Raw genomic sequence first — 18,327 nt, 5'->3', positions numbered from 1 at the left:
TGACATGTAAGTTCGAACCAAATATCTATAAAATCGTATCTTATTTTAGATATACATCATCATAGCCAAAACCTTAGAGGCATAAAAGACCCAGGGACAAGTACATGGGTGCACAAAAGGATAAAAGGTGTGCGTTAATCATTTCCCATTATTTATCACCTTCCTTCTCTAATAACGCCAACTAGCAGTGATTGAGTGATGTTTACTGGAGAAGGCGCAAGGTCAACCACAGGGGTGTTAGCACCACTTGCATTGTTGCCTTCGGGCTGATAGTTGAGGCGGTCATTACTATGCTTGGATGCAGTTGATGGGGTATCATCCTTCATCAAAAAGCTACCTATTGACAATGTCGTTACATCCTTAAAATCATAATCTGTCAAATAGCTCGACTTCGACATGACAATGCCTATGTCAATATCTCTAGAGAGCATTGCCACCACGCGTGACATAGATGGCCTCGTCATCGATGATGCCTGCGTGCACAGGAGAGCTGTTCTTATCAGTCTAGTCGCTTCAGTTTCGTCAAACTCTGTCAATCTCGGATCCACCAGCCCCAGAATTTGGTCGTTTTCATGTAGAGTCCATGTCTGAAAAACATTATGCCATGGTCCAAGGAAAGGGTGAATAAGTTTTTCACAACAATGCCAAAATAAAGCTAGGGGAATGCAATTCCTACCCATTCAAGAAGATAAATCTTTTCTGGATCTAAGTTATTGTCAGAGTTTGGTCTCCCGCTAGGGATCTACAAAGCAACGACTCCAAAACCAAACACATCAGCCTTATCTGTCAAATGTCCACGCATTGCATACTCTGGTGACAAATAGCCTCTGCAATGCAAGATAATCAAATGGTTGTACAATGTTTCTTGAGATCATTAGTGGCATTATTAACATGATGTGTATTAAAATTTCATGCAAGTATAAATGTGACATTGTCCCTGCAACTCGGGTGCTGATGTGGGTTTTCTCGTCATCATAAAGCTTTGCCAATCCAAAATTTGATATTTTTGGGGGGAGTTCTACATCGAGCAAAATATTAATGGCTTTGACATCTAGATGTACAATCCTTGGCCTTGACTCCTCATGGAGGTAAGCAAGTCCTCTTGCTGTTCCCAACAATATATTGAATCAAGTAGGCTAGCCAAGTTGCAAGTTACTTGTCTCTGAAATATTAGTGAACACATCCAATCAATATCAAAGCTCAATTTATAGACCCAAAAAGGCATTTTCTTCTTTATTCTGCAACTGGACCATCAACATCAAGGCTCAATTTATAGACCCAAAAAGGCCTTATTAAATTATCTGAATTCCCTGAACACATTCTTAAATTTTAGTGGTGGGATCTCCATCCAGTGGTGGTGGTTCATGAACATATCTATAAACATTGTGTATGAATAAGTAGGATATATATCCATCTGCCAAGGTATATTCAAATCTGGCATGCCAGTCCCCTGCCCACTACCAAAAGAAAGAGCATGTGAAAATCAGTTCCTGATATTTATCACCTTCCTTCTCCTCTAATTTCAACGAGCAGTGATTGAGTGACGTTTATAGAAGGCGCATGGTCAATCCAGGGAGTGTTAACACCACTTGCATTGCTGCCTCTCGACTGATAGTTGAGGCGAACATTACTACCCTTGGATGAAGTTGATGGGGTATCATCCTCCACCAAAAATCTACTTGTTAACGATGTTGTTACATCTTTAAAATCATAATCTGTCAAATAGTTTGGCTTCGACATGACATTGCCTATGTCAATGTCTCCAGAGAGCATTGCAACCACGCGTGACATAGATGGCCGTGCCATCGGTGATCCCTGCGTGCACATGAGAGCTACTCTTATCAATCTAGTTGCTTCAGTTTCATCAAACTCTGTCAATCTTGGATCCTCCAGCCCTAGAGTTTGGTCGTTTTCATGTAGAGTCCACACCTGAAAAGCATTATGCCACAGTCAAAGGAAAGTATAAATAAGTTTTTCACAACAATGCCTAAATGAAGCTAGGCGAATGCAATTCCTACCTATTCGATAAGAGAAATCTTTTCTGGATCTAAGTTATTATAAGAGTTTGGTCTCCCGCTGAGGATCTCTAAAACAACGACTCCAAAACCAAACACATCGGCCTTCTCTGTCAAATGTCCAAACATTGCATACTCCGGTGCCAAATAGCCTCTGCAATGCAAGATAATCAAATGGTTGCACAATGTTACTTGAGATCATTAGAGGCATTATTAACATGTGTGAAAATTTCATGCAAGTAAAAATGTGTGTGGCCATAATGTATGTATCCTCTGGAAAAACAAAAGGATGGCTTACATTGTCCCTGCAACCCGGGTGCTGATGTGGGTTTTTTCGTCATCATAAAGCTTTGCCAGTCCAAAATCTGATATTTTTTAGGAGAGTTCTGCATCAAGCAAAATATTACTTGCTTTGACATCTCGATGTACAATCCTTGGCCTTGACTCCTCATGAAGGTAAGCAAATCCTCTTGCTGTTCCCAACAATATATTGAATCGAGTAGGCCAGTAAGTTACTTGTTCCTGAAATATTAGTGAACACATCCAATCAAAAACATTTCTTAACAATTTTAGAGTGCTTGAAACTGCAGACAATGCTATTTCTGTGCAACCTAAAAGTAGATAGGTTTGTACCAAAAAGTGCCTGATCAAGGCTCTTGTTTTCAAGATACTCATAAACCAAAATGCGGTGTCTGCCTTCAATGCAGCATCCATACAATTTCACTAGATTCCGATGTTGCACAGCAGATATGGTAGCAATTTCAGATACAAATTGACTCTTCCCTTGGTGAAATGATACTGAAAGTTGCTTCACAGCCACTACTCTACCATCAGAAAGTGTACCCTACAATGTACACAGAAACACAATGTAGTGACGTGAAAGGAAAGAAAACAGAAGCTATATTTTCTTCTCTCGCTCTCTCTCCTTTCTCTTGTCATTACTTCAAGTACATGATATTGATGTAATACGGATTTCACCTTATAAACGGGGCCATATCCTCCCTCTCCTAGCTTATTTGAAGGATTAAAATCTTTAGTTGCATTTCTCAATTCAACATAACTGAAAGTATATGGCCGGGGGCCTAATCCTAGAATATCTGCACATTCACAAAACAGTATGACATAAGTTTTACTTTCGTGAAAGCATTCTTACTTCTGTGTGTTAATGATGCGGTCGTTTACCTTCATCGTCTTCTTTTTCTGATTTTTTCCTCCTCATATATAGAATTGCAAATATTAATAGCAAGCTCACAACTCCAACAAGAACTGCAATACCAACTATCAACCCAGTATTGCTCTTCTTTGTAAAATCTAAGTGATAAAACAGACGAATTCTTCAATGTCAATTAACAGCAGAAAAATACATTTAAACCACTCACAGGAAATCTCTATAAGTGAACACATATTATACCTGAAGCAGCATGGACAGCTGCTATTAGTGGGCCAAAATCACCAGAATCGGGTATGCAACAAGTCCCTTCACCAGCCCAGAATAGATGAATTTCAAGATAATTCTCTGACATGTTAACATTAAATTTTCTCACAACTGCTCGGTTAACACCACTTGCCTCCTTCGATATGTCAAAGTCCTTCGTCCTTCGGGTACCCTAGCAACCAAATGAAGAGGCAGGTGATAATTCTAGTCTCATTTAAATCACTGTCTTTAGTTAATGTAGCTTATAACATCGAAAACCTGTCCAATGAGGTGTTTACTTCAAATAAGTTAGAATTTTTATTCTATAAGCAGTCTTACCTGAATATAGATATCAAATACACGTCGTCCTAGACTTTGCCGAGTTTGCGAAGTGCGACTTTCATAAGCCGTCTCTGCAAAGTGCAATGTTACAGTGTAGAGCCCATTCTCAAGGCCCAGGCCATAGTATCTCAGTGATCCTGTGGACATTCTTGAAGTCTGGAAAAGCACCGGGGTCACATCTGTTCCGGTGACTTGTGCAAGGGTCTTGTTCAACGATGGGGTATCGTCAGAAAACGAAGTATCGTAAGAAATCGAACCGGCATTGCTGACAGCCCCATTCTCTGTACTGGTTACACGGAATGATGTTAGACCAAGTTCTGAGTCGTCACTCTCATACAATATGCCATCACTTCCTGTCATTTGCTGTCCACCACAGTTGATTGAGAAGCTTGCTGTAATACCAGAATCTACCCATGATTAGCGATGAAACTTCAAATTGAAGACTCATACCAATGTTCTTCAGTCACATATTTCTAACCAGTTATGCGTATTACTGAACTTATGAAAACATGCGTGCAATCTATATCCAATGTATACATAACTAGAGAAGCAATGCCTTTTAACGTTGCGTTAAAATAGGAAATGATGGGTGACATAAGAGCGGATTACATCGTGGGGTATTTCGATTGCATGGAAAATTTCTCTGGAGGCAATTCAATCCAGGAAGACTGCAAACACAGAGAACAATTATTAGTTATCCAAATAGAAACATGTAGTGGAAGAGTAGTGATAGTATTGCTTGTCTAAAAACGAGTAAGAGAAACTTCAACTCACGTTATGTTTGAACTGTTAAATGTGAAGTTGTTGACCACTACGTTCCTGCATAAAATCATTAATCAATCAACATATGAAGAACTATATCTTTATCAAATGAAAATTCCATGTACAAGATCAAAACTTAGTAGGCAAATAGCACCGTGAAAATGAATCTCAACGATAATTTTTTGTCTGAACATATTCTGGTGATTTAAATTGTAAAATGAAGGTGAAAGATAAAACGACACGCACAGTTGCGGTATTGGGGCCACCCACATTGTGGTCACCCACTGGGGAAAGCTTCCTGATAAAAATTGTAAGACAAGTCGCTGCAAATAACAAAATAGAATTAGAAGACACAAAATGCATGAAAGTTATCAAGAACTTGTGTAAGATAGGATTAGAATGCTTACGAGTATACACAAGCACATACATGCACCGTGCATTCTATATGACTACTTTAAGAAACGAGGACTTGCATAGTCTGAAGTTGATCGCTCTTTTGGCTCTGATGAGGTCCGGAGAGACTATTGTTTCCAAGAAACCTGACCATTTCGATTATAGTAGAAGGCACCTAGAAAAGAAAAAGAGATGAACAAACAAAAGGTCAGATGTGCACAAAATCTAGAAGGACTAGTCCAGATCTTCAATCAAAGTAGGGAATGTTGAAGATTTGATAACTTATGTATGATAAGGCAAGCAAAATATAATAATAAGGACGGGGATTACAAATATGTAAGAGAACTCATGGTGAACAAAGAACTTGGGAGTTGGCCTGTCAAGTTGTTGAAACTCAGATCCCTGCACACCAACGATAAGTTGAGAGGAGCAACCAGAATGAAAGAAAACTAATTGGTCTCGCTGGGACTCAAGCTTGTATTTGCTGGGACGTACAGTGTCTCTAGACTTTGATATTCTCCAATATCAGATGGGATGGTACCAGTGATTAATGCGTTTCGCAGTTTTCTGTATTCCAAAAACATAAAATTTGATAAAAAGTAGATGGAGTAAGATATCAAATTCCAAAAGGAAAAAGAAGTTGGATGAAAGTATATGGATCAATGAGAATCTTCACTTACAATTCAGTAAGTTTTTCATAATTTTTATGAAATCAAGAGAGGAGCTCCCATCGTATATATCGCTGATATACCTACATCATTATATGCAAAATAAACTGAAATCCCATCTTCGGAGAAAGAGAGAGAGAATTACAATTTATGAAACATTTGTACTTACAGATACTTCAATGAGGTCAGTTGAGAAAAGCTGGTTGGTATTGGGCCTTCGAAAGAGTTCCCTTGAAATTCCCTACAGAAACATATAAGAAGCTTTGAACAAATTATCCATCTCAGGTCCGCTTTCATAAACTGCAAAAGATAAAAGGTTTCTCTACTTACAAAGAAGTGAGGTTTGTCCAACTCCCTATGAAATCAGGTATCTTTCCTGAGAAAGGATTGTCCGATGCCGAGCTAAAATTCAAAAAGTTGAATTATACTAAGCTCATCCTAGAAAAGCAATCTCAAAATACGATTTAAGAGCCGTTCTTACAAGGCTTGCATGTTGGTGAGGTTGGCAAATGTTGAAGGAATTTCACCACCGTGTCCACAGCTGTCCAAGTTACTGTGAAAATCATAAGGCAACTGATTAATACCCATTTCATACAATAAAGTGCAATTTTTGCTCATCCGTAAGGAATTAACATGTAATTCAAATTTGATGATTTAACGAAGCACTTACAGGTTCTCGAGCTTGACTAAATTACCAAGTTCTGGAGGGAGTGTTCTGGAGAAATTATTTGATCCGATGTCCCTGCAAGTCATGTTGAACGGGCAAACACTTACTTGAAAACAATTATTGAAGAGTGATAGAAGGTTCTGTGTATCAAATTTGTGTATTCACTTGAGTTTAAAATACCGAGTGTGCAGCTCTAATGTAGTAAGGCAAATAATGCTAGGTGTAATGATCCTAGCAACTAGCTAGATGTAAGGCTGTGATTGTTTTGTGAAGAGAGAGAATCCACCTTGGATTCTAACGGTTATGTAAAGCACAGAGTGTGTGTGAATTGTAGAGAGATGAAGAGAATATGCTATGCTAGATTTTGCAGAGAGAGAGAAACCTTTAGAAAATTCTTCCATTGTTATCCTTCTCATTTTCTGTTCTTCGATTGTTCATGCATAACCAGATTTTTAGCTTATAACAACAGGTTCTGTATCTAATGTTTACGACACAAAATTTTATTGTACGCTCTCTAATTTTTCATGGCTTACAGCACAGTTAGCTCCGTAAGGTTTCCAAGCTCCTTGGGGATGGGCCCATAGAATGAATTGATGCTAATTGTCCTGAATGGAGATATCAGTTAGTAAAAGATAAGCACCATTAAACTTAATTACATTACATAACAGGAAACTAGTACTGCATTATTCAATAAAAGCATAATGATTTTTTGTAGATTACGGCATAAATAGTAGCGAAAAGGTGTAAAGAACATAACTGTAGATTATGATATTCAAACTGAAGTATACAAATTGCTACGGGTCTCATCAAAAGTATGAGTACTTAAAGAAATGTTCTCTCACTACTTACAATTCAGTCAATGCAGACATATTGCCAACGAATGCCGGTAGGGGACCGGTGAAATAATTCTGATCAATTTTCCTACAAAAATTGAAGGGAAGTGTAATCGTTAACCCTTAATCTTACAACATCACCATATTTTTGTTGAAATCCCACATCGGCTAGAGAAATAAAGAAAGAAGAGTTTAAATATCCAAATCTCACTCCAACTAATGCCGAGGCCTTTTGAGATAAACCCTACACCTGACGATTGTGCAGGTGGTAATTACCAAGTTGGGAATAGTATCGGTGTTGTTGGAAGTGAGTTTTTGGCCAGTCTCTCTAATAATTCTACAATTTTTAATATCCAATATATGATTTTGATGAACCGATTTTTAATATCCAATATATGATTTTGATGAACCGAAAACAGAGAAGGGAGTTGAAAAAAATTCATACAAATATGTGAGATATCTCAAAGCCACAAATTCTTCTGGAAACGCCCCCTCGTTTGTTAAGACCATACACTATCCTGGAAAGCAAAAAGATTGAACATTTAGAACTACATAAAATGGAGCGACACAATCAAATTATGACGTCAATATATATAGGTAGCAAGTGAAAAATCAGCAGTGGCATGGAAATCTTGTTCATCAAGAGAGAGTAGTTTAACATACAGTTGGGTGATGTGGCATGTAGCATTATTGTCATAAGAACAGTTGCAAACGATGCCTGGGTTGATAGCGGGGCCATAATTGTCGGTGCCGTTGATGGCATATCCACTGCAGGGTTCTCCACCGATATTCCACTGCCCCTGCACTGCTTGTGTGTCCCATTGTTCAAATATTGAGTTCAACGCCCTCACTGCACGCTCAGTTAATTCAGTCCTTGTGTGTATTAGATTATATCACCATAATTTGACTTGTGTTACCTCTTACCAGACTATCTCGAATCAAATGAGAGATCAAATAGATTGTTACAAAGGAAAATTACCCTTAATTTGGATGTTTTGTATATGGGAAGAAAAAAGGTTTTGCAAATAAGTTTCTCGAAACTTCATTTCATAGTCGAAAAACACTTAAAATGTCATTTTGTTGAGGGAGAAAAACCCAGTTCCTGGTCAAAAACACTTAAATGTGGCAATGTGTGTGTGTGTGTGTGTGTGGTGGGGGGGGGGGGGCGAGAGAGAGAGAAAGAACCTTCAGATGGATCAGTGGTAGCTTTTTTAGCAAAGGACAGCTGAAACCAGAAGCAGCTGAGGAAGCAGAGTAATAGTATCCTCATCATCAACTTCATCTTCATATTGTACATGTGCAGAACTTGCTCTCCTCGACGGCATGAACTAAAACGACCAACACTTATATTCCAACTGGCTGAATCATGCATTGCATGTGAGAAGAAGAAGACCATTAGATTTTAGTCATATATTGACAACGTATCAGGGCCGGTCCTGAGTTTTTTGGTGCCCAGTGCGAAAGCTCAAAATGTGCCCTTTTTTTAATACGAAAATACATGTTTAAAAAAAATATATTTAACGAGGATAATCACATGTATGTGTAAAAAGATTCACCACTAATAGCATGCAAAATGGCTTCCAATTTCCGTCATGTATGTATAAAATTTTATTCACATCAGCCAAATTACGATTAAAAACAGATGGATAATCACATATACAAACCTGCAAATGGCTTTTGACTTCATCATTAGTAAGCCCATCAACCTTCATTAATTCTCTAATTTGTTTTGATGTAGCAGCTGCAAGAAAGAAAAAAAAAAACCAATCACATAACGCATTAAATACACATCCAATACATCCCAAATCCAACCAGATATTCATCCAATCATGTAAAATAACATATCCCACTAAATTAATCTCAACTGCAAACCATGTGAACCACCAAGTTGTTGAAGAGCATAAGCTGAAATACCAAGCTCTCGTGGCGTCCTATTCCATGCTATTTCTCCTTGGAGGGGGTCATCATTTCCTGCAACAAATAGGGGATTAATCATGAGTTGATGTATGGTCACTTCAAAACCAAAGCATGTGGCAAAGGGAAAGGTGAAACCACTTGCAAAGCAGTGTCAAAAAAAAATAAAAATCATGAGTTGATGTATGGTCACTTCAAAACCAAAGCATGTGGCAAAGGGAAAGGTGAAACCACTTGCAAAGCAGTGTTAGGTTGAGTCTTGAAAAAACATGAAAACTTGGTTGCCTCTATTTTTGGTTCTGCATTTACCACTGTTCAACAATCTACCAACTGGAACTCATCCAGCTAAAATAATCATGAACTAAAGAAAAAACCCTTTCATGTCTTGTCAAATAAAGATTTTCTTACCCTGCCTTCTAGAAAAACAAGGTGGGATGGAATCAAATCATCATATGCAGCAGCGGATAAATAATCAATTCCTATATTTAACAAAAGACGAACACGTCAGCTTCAAAAGAAAGAACAGAAATGATACATAAACAGCAAAATAATCAGTTATATCTCACTGAGAAGAGCTCAGTATAAGATTATATTACCCTAATCATACACGCAGACTGTTAGAAACTACATGTCATAAAAAATAACATAAGTGCGAATATATATATCTCACCAACAAGTTTAATGTCTGTGTTCTCCACAAACCACTGTGCTCCATCCCTCATAAATCCCACATAGCTGCTGTATTCTTGAACATAATCCGCCTAAAATTGAAGTAAGCTCTAGTTAATAACTTAATATAAAGTTTCTTTGATAATTACACCATAATCTCATGCCCTCTCGACGCAACAGGAAGCCAATTTGCAAACTTATTCCCAAAAATTATAGTTCTCAACCCTAATTAAGTTATAGGGGCTTTTTGATCTAGGTCCAAAAACATAGGTAGTTTTTGAACTAAGTCCAGTACTCTGTACAGCAATTGATAAATACACCCCTATACTCTGTACAGCACACCCAAATTCCCAGAAACCCTAAGATGACAATACAATTAAAAACGGGAACATAAAATTAGGGAAATAAATTCGAAAAGTCGATTTGAGGGTTTGCAAAGTGAAGCATACCTGATTACTGAAGGTAACGAAAGACTACGAAATTCAACTCCACGGAGGTGATGGAGGTCATCGTCGCAGAAGTCGTGCCGGCTTCAATGACTGTGATGAGGTCCGCGGCCCAGTTTCAATGAGAGAGAGATTGCAATGGCAAATGGGTAGGGTTAATTGGGGGATGGGTCGTTCAACTCTTTTGTCAAACATGGGCTGGATATTATTTATTTTTTTTATACTAATTATGTGGGTTTTTCTTTTTTGGTGCCCCTTCAATTTTGGGCCCCGAACATCCGCCCCGGTTGCATTGGGCCTGGACCGGGCCTGCAACGTATACATATATAATATAGGGTAAATTACAACGTCATCATTTAACAGCTAAATTGACAGAAAATTTAACGGATGTCTGACATTACAACGAATTCATATGTTGAGGTATGACAGTGCAATGTTTAAAACATAAGATATACAATTGTGGTTCGACCGATAATTAAGATAATTTTATGTAATTTTCCCTATAATATATTTTGTCCAAGTTGCATGATCAAATGGCAGCCACTTTTTTAATTTCCCACCTGGAGTTGGCCAATACTTTAATCATATTAGTTGAATTGTATACTGTAATATTACACATTGGGCTGCTTTAGTATTGAAATATTTATGTACAATTCTAGATTGTTAAAAAAATTTCTGGTTTAAAAATCAAGGGATTGACATATTAATTAACATTCTTGCTCAGTTGGTCAATTACTGTAATTAGGGAGAGGGAGTTTTCTCGATAGTGAAAGAACAAAGGATTAATTCTTTGTTAGTTGATGATTTTGATATGACATCAAACGAGGATGTCATTGTGACAATTCTTAAACTAATCACATTATTATGTCTGGCAAAACACATGACACACTATTCGATTAATTTTTTTTTCTTTCTAAAAAGATGGGCACTAGTGTCGAACTACGGTTATCCACATTTTTCGGATTCGGAAAAGGCTATTTGGAAATTGTACCCTACCTACCGATGGCCTTGTTCAAGCAAATACACAGATTACAAAGTATTGAACTCAGGACTTTCATGATTAGCTTAAAAAATTGCTAAACTTGCTAAAATTGCATGTATGTTGAAAGTTTGTCCGGTAAAAGAATAATATTTCATTCATAATTTTGCATATAAATACAACGATAAAATGAATTTTAGATAAGTGGATGTGGTTTTTTTCAAAGAAAAACAAAGTTGGGATTTTCAAAAAAAAAAAAAAAAAAATTCTCTGGTGGAATTTTCAAAAGTTGTGGCTGAACTGAAAATTCAATCGGGATGAAAATATCTGCAAGTTTGAGTTGAATGATGCAGCGAGAAAAGTCAAAAGATGATATTTTTTGGGAAAGGGATTCTCTCCGAATTCATTTCATGAGATCCTAAAGATTCTTACATCTTAACCGTTCATCGTATATCATATGGTCAATTTTCGTCAGATATTATTTATGTTTAATTTTAAATAAAAAATTAAATAATTTCTGAGCACACGATACGCGAAGTGGATTCGGATGAGATCCAATTCCTATGTTTTGGATGACAGAAAGTCAAACTGCCACATATGAACCCACCACCATCCCGCCCACCTTGGCTTAATTATTCCGATGGCTTGTTTTTGTTTAAGGACAATACTTAGGTACTCAATGGAGAGTACCCAAAAGACTGACTAAATGAAGTGGCCCAATGGAGGGTACCCAAAAGACGTACCCAGAACCACTTCTCTGCCCTTCGCCGGAAACCATGTCATCATCGGCGTCGAGTGCATCCGGCGACTCCCTTTTGATGTTGATTCGAAGAGAAAGAACGAAAGAGAGAGCAAATCCTCTGATGCGGGGCTGTGGGGGGATCTGGTGGAAGGAGGATATGGGGTGGCTGGGGTCCATGGATATGGATTAGCTATGGCAGATCAGCCATGGCATCTAACAGAATGAGAAAGAAGATGAAAAGTGTCTGGTTATTAAGATACGAATATTGGGATAAAGTTTTGAAATACACATGTTGTAATATTATTGGACCACATCAGATGTGAGTAAATTTGGGTACTCCTCGTTGAGTATCCAAGAACTGTCCTTAAAAAAAGGGCGGCTATAAAAGATGCGACTTGTATCATACACTTTTGCCAGTTGAGATTTTATTATAAAATTAAAAGTAATGTTACATTTACTGTCTAGTGTAACCTATTTATACTATTATTTATATTATCTCTTTAACAATGGTAGTGTCCACCAATGTAAGTGAATCCTATCTCTATTAGAGGGAGGGTATAAATAATGGTACAAATATGTGGTAAGAGTAGTATTTTTGTAAAATCAATTGACAATATAAGAAGTGCTCTAATCTCTTATAAGCTATTACACAATTTAGTCTCTTTTTGTCCTCACATTCTCACACCCAACTTTACATTTGGACCAAGTCTCTGCATACGCTTTCCTCATCAGCAACTTGCCGTTGTTGAATTTTCTCATTCACTTGGGGATGTAGATAACATATGTCCTGATCTGCAGCAACTTGCAGTTGCTGTTAATATCGACGATTTCTTCGCTTCAGAACGCCAAGATCATCATCATGCATGCAAACGCCAAATGGTTCACATCATTTAATTACATCACCACTCATCCAAGTCATGACTCATGCTATCACTCCAAAAATGTTAGATGTCCTGTCCTGATGACCACTCATAAGATCTCATTTTACATTTTTTACAATTGTATTTTTCTTTCTAATTAAGTAATATTATAAAAAATTTAGAGTGCAAAATGAAATTTTAGAATGCCAATATAATATTCTATTGTTTTAAAATTAAGTGTCACTTTTTTCTTTCTTTAACAAAAACATGGAAAGGTACATTGAAATAAGTAATTATCAGTAGTGTACTACATAATTTTCTTATCTATATAGCCAGTTGTTATGAAATTTCTTGAGCCTTGATTGGGACTAATATAATTTTGTATATATGTAAACAACTTGCTTTCTCTCGGTCCATATATTTGCTACTAACGTCTTAATTGGGATGACTAAAGTACTTTTGTATGTATATAAACTTGTTTTCTCTTAGTCCATGTATTTGCCAGTAACATCTTAATTGGAACTAAGATACTTTTGTTTGTAGTTAAACAACTCGACTTCTCTCCGTTAATATATTTAATGGTAACGTCTTAATTGGGATTGACATACTTTTCTATGTATGTAGACAACTTGCTTTCTCACAGTCTATATATTTGCTAGTAACGTCTTAATTAGAACGACTGAGGTAATTTTGACTTGTTTTCTCTCGGTCTATATATTTGCTAGTAACGTCTTAATCGGAACAACTGAGATAATTTTGTATGTATGTAAACAACTTGCTTTCTCTCTATCTATATATTTGCCAGCATAATGTCTTAATTGGGACTTTAATATTTTGTATGTATGTAAAAGACTTTGCTTTCTCTCGGTCTTCGTAGATTGCTAGCACTGAAAAAATTCATAGTTGCATATCAGCCAACGAATTAAGATCCAACTTTTGAGTCTTGACTAATAGTATCAATTATAATGTTCTGACAGACAAATTCATATTACATAATTTTTTACTTTTTTAAAAAATTATATAGAAATGTATATGGCTATAACTTTTTATCTAATTATTTTTTATTTTTGGATTAATTTGCAATTTTAGGTTTATATGTTACTGATTTTGTTTTTCTGTCTCTAAAATTCATCTTCACTTCCTAAAAATAAACACTATCTTAATTTAAGAATAGCAGGCGTCGAAGAAAACATACAAAATCACAATAAAACAATTAGTGTTTAAATAGGAAAAGAAGGATTCTGATATTTATTTTATTCCCTAAGAAAAGCTTCAAGGTCCAAAATCTCCGAATTTTAAAGTTGAATCCGACACATTTCCTGGTGTTTTTAACTGTTAGACCTAGAACCTTAGATCTCACAGCCAACAGTTTCCATTCATTCAAAAAGACTAAACAAGCAACTAGTACAAAACCATGGACTTTATTATCTTCAATGTTCAAAAACTCACAAAACTTTTTAAGTTCGAAGCCTTCTTTTTACTGAGGGATCCAATTAAATTAAAAAATGGTTAATTACATAAAACTACCTCAACTATTGGGGTCATTAACAGTTTTATATCTCGTCTTTAAAAAGTTTCAATATCATACCTTATCTTCGAATTTGTTGCAATGTCATACCTTCCATCAATTGTCTGTCAATTCCTTTGTTAAATGTTGACGTGGCTTGAGACGAGCCCACTTTCTATTAAAAACTAAAAAAAAATCATTTAATATTTTTAAATATTAAAATATTAATTAATATTTTTAATATTTTTAACTATTAAAATATTTTTAATATTTTTTAATTATTTTTAACTTTTTAATTAATTAATATTTTAATATTTAAAAATATTAAATGATTTTTTTGTTTGTTTTTAATAATATTTTATTAATTTTTTTAATAGAAAGTAGGCCCTGTCTCAAACCACGTCAGCATTTAACAGAGGAATTGACAGACAACTGACGGAAGATATGACATTGCAACAAATTCAAAGATAAGGTATGACATTGAAACTTTTCAAAGACGAGGTATGAAACTGTTAATGACCCAATAGTTGAGGTAGTTTTATGTAATTTAAAAAAATTATGCAAAGAATCTTGGCAAGTCTAACCGAATTGTAGACTGAACGAATAACTAGATTAATGGAAAAAATTGCAAAGCCAATATCCAAACTCATAATCTATATTTCATCAAACTGTGAGCATCATCGTTCTCGGGTTTGATATTGGAAGATGGTGATGTCCGTAAACTTGTAGAGGAGAAAAGTTAACCAACGAGCGAGACATTATTTACACCATGCATCCATTGACACATGGACCCGTGAGGTGTACAATGGTGTGCAATGCAGGGAAAGAGACAACGTATGCCTACCATAAGAAATTTTTCAGTATGCTGAAAATATAGCTCAGTACATCAAGTATTATAATATAATTAGTTGAATTTTTTTTTTTTAAATTTACAATCAATTGTATTATTACACTTGATGTATCGAAATGCGTTTATGATACATGGGAAAATCTCTAGCATACTACTTCCATAGACCCTGCAACAAATGGCAAAGCAGCAAATACTCACCAAGAAAGAGGTCAAACTTGTTAATTTACTCCATGAAAGTCCACCATTTTCTCAGTTGGCAAAAAATTTAGGATAATACTTTTTACTCACTAGAATACTGAGTACCCTATATAATCATTTTTCAAGTTTCGTTTTTTTTTTAAAGAGGGACTACTGGTGTCAAGTCATGGTTATTCATCCCTTTCGGGCGTTGGGAGGATTCACAGATACATTTCAACCTCTTCCTGACCACAAGTCTGGCTTCCACACCATCAATGAGTTTCGAACCCGTGACCTGCAGTTTTTAGTTTCAATTTTGACTTAATAATATTTTCATACATATTTTATTATTTTAAAAAATGATGGACGTATTATTTAATTTGTCTTGAGCTTTAAAAACAAAGCATCTTTTCATTGGGGTGAACCGAATGTGATGTTTATGGGTAATTTGGTAATAAAAGTGGTGTTCTTTAGAAAAAGTTAAAACTAAATCTTTTTAGTGAGATGTTAATAAAAACTAGGGTGAACCAAACGTACATCCTCTTCGTTGTGAGATAAAAGTTGTGTGGAGTTCAGTTGCCATTGGATTTTGTTAAGTGACACTAGAATCCAGTTAAACACGACACATAGTAAGTTTTTAAAATATAATATCTTATCATTCTTCTATTTTAAAATTTTCATAATTATCTTTTTTACTAATAATATACACCATGAGATTAATCTAACCGTTCATATTTTTTTCCTCTCCTTTCTTCTATTTTTCCTTCTCTCTGCCGTTGCAGTCTTCTTCCTAGTTTCTTTCCTTGCTTCATAAGGACACGAGGAAAAGAAAAGCCAATCTTCTCCAACTATAATGGAACGAAAAGAAAAAGAAAAAAAAAATCAATTTCAGAAACATAGGTAAAATAATCTTGATCCCCAACTGCATCTTAATTGAGAAAATCCACCCACGATCTAAATTTGAGGCTACTGCTCGTCAAGGTAGAAGAAAAGAAAAGGAAAACAAACTTACAGACAATTTAATATATTTTTGTGATATTCAATTTTGTCGTTAGTCAAAGTAGATACTATAATTCATTTTTATTGATGAAATATTAGCATTGTGGATGCTTTTTGTTTACATTCATATTCTTATGAAGAAAGGAAAGAAACATACATGCACAACCATTCATATTTTGCTGAACACGAAAAAAACTTTGTAGTAGGATTTAAGTGCTATATTTTATATTTTGATTTCATTTTTTTTTTCTAATTTTCCTGTGTAATATACTACATGATTTTCAAGACTATGCAAAGCTCTAATTAAATTTATATTTTCTGGGGCTCGTTTAACTAGCCTAATGAAAAAGACTTAAATTTTAATGAAAAAGACATAATTTTAATATTAAAAATTTTAAAAAAAATTGACGTAATGACCAGTGCGTCATCAGAAAAACTGTTTATGAAACTTACTACACTATTTATGAAACTTAACGGTATCACACCATTTATGAAACTTAATGATACTACAATGTTTATGAAACTTATTATATTGTTTATGAAACTTAACAGTACTACTGTGTATATATGTATATTATTTCTTTTGCCTTAAGTAGGTACAAGTGAAATCTACATACATTACTTATATATATATATTATTTATTATATACATGAATATACACCTTACGAGATTATAGTACTAGACATGTGTTCGTGTTATCTTACTTTGTCAAAGGCCTAAAAATTAGTGTCATCGTTGTTACAGTTAGTTAATTCATACATAATATAATATATATGTGTATTTTCATATACTTTTTCTTATTTAGTTATATTTCAATTTAATATATTTTTGTGATATTCAATTTTATCGTTAGTCAAAGTAGATACTATAATTCATTTTTATTGATGAAATATTAGCATTGCAGATGCTTTTTGTTTACATTCATATTCTTAGAGCATTTCCACTGGGGGTGGGATAGGCCGGCACCCAGTGGAAAAAACAGGTTGAGACTCAGCCAATCCACTCCAGCCTGTGGAATCGACTGGCACTCAGTCCAAGCCAGTCCACAGGTCGGCCTAAAATTGACAGACATTGGGACCAGCCCAAGTGACGCCTAGCTAACGCCAGGGTGGTGTCGGAGGGCAAGGAGCCACGGAATCGGGATAAATAGATACGCTTCGGAAGTGGAAAGCTGAAAGCGTCTCTCTCTTTCTGAGACCAAATTTCCAACGTTAATATTCAATGTCTGATATTACAACAAATGTAAAGTTACACTATACAATCTAAGTTTACACAATGAAATTATTACTGTAAGATTGTGTTTATATTGTGACTTTCTATTACATTATCAAGATAGGTTGTTCCTCTTTCCTCTTCCACGATCCTCTTCACACGTCTTTACCTAACTTTTCTCTCCCTCCCCACTCCCCCCCCCCCACCCCCCGACCTCTTTTTCCTCGTCACATGTCCCCACCCAACCCTAGTCCGAACTCCATTCCTTAGGCGATCCAAAGTTTTGTTCTTTTTTTTTTTTCACTCCTTCAAGCAATGGCAACATTGCCTTTTGGGATTTTGTTAAGTGTTATTATAACTTATTATTACAGATTTATAGCCATATAATTTAGAACTTATAATTCAGTTAGGGTTCGTTACTTCAAGGCATAGAATTAGCAATTTAGTGCTCAGTATTTACAAACTAGCTAACCAAAACTGCAAACGATGAATGAGATTCCAAAAGTACATGCACGAGTGAAAATGCAATTATGTATCTAAATGTAATAATACAATTGAAAACTTAAAAGAAAAAATTTCAACAATGCGACTTGTATTATACGCTTACCCCAGCTCTACGCAACTTGCAGTTGCGTTTTTGAATGTTCTCATTCATATAGGGATGTGGATGTAGGTAAAAATCAACTACTTCTTCGCATAATGCCAAATTGCACAGCTGGCTGCTTGCCAACCCTTTACAATTAATACGGCAGTAAGAGTTATGGGAGGTCTTGTCGTGCAGCTTGGTATCTGGTCAGTTGCATGGGTTCCATGTTTGAATGGGTTTGCATGGAGAACCACGTGGAACAATGGGATAAAGGTAAAATTATGAGATAGT

General features: G+C 35.6%; 1 long non-coding RNA gene and 1 pseudogene across 2 annotated transcripts; both read right to left on the bottom strand.

Annotated features, from left to right (window-relative positions):
- On the bottom strand, window positions 1-12,051 carry LOC103416834 (probable LRR receptor-like serine/threonine-protein kinase At1g56140; annotated as a pseudogene).
- On the bottom strand, window positions 8,634-10,300 carry LOC114822960 (uncharacterized). 2 transcript variants are annotated; one of them, XR_003771128.2, is made up of 5 exons: window positions 10,127-10,300; window positions 9,679-9,769; window positions 9,417-9,487; window positions 8,967-9,065; window positions 8,634-8,835 (listed from the first exon to the last, which is right to left on the bottom strand). It is a non-coding gene; the product is annotated as an uncharacterized lncRNA (long non-coding RNA). The 2 variants fall into 2 exon arrangements; XR_003771127.2 differs by having other exon boundaries at window positions 8,960-9,065; window positions 10,127-10,288.
- Window positions 12,052-18,327: the final 6,276 nt, after the last annotated feature.

The sequence above is a fragment of the Malus domestica genome, chromosome 05 (genome assembly GCF_042453785.1).
Source record: "Malus domestica chromosome 05, GDT2T_hap1".
Classification (NCBI taxonomy): Eukaryota; Viridiplantae; Streptophyta; class Magnoliopsida; order Rosales; family Rosaceae; genus Malus; species Malus domestica.
Note: the sequence above shows the minus strand (reverse complement) of the source record. Positions and strands in the feature narration are given on the sequence as shown.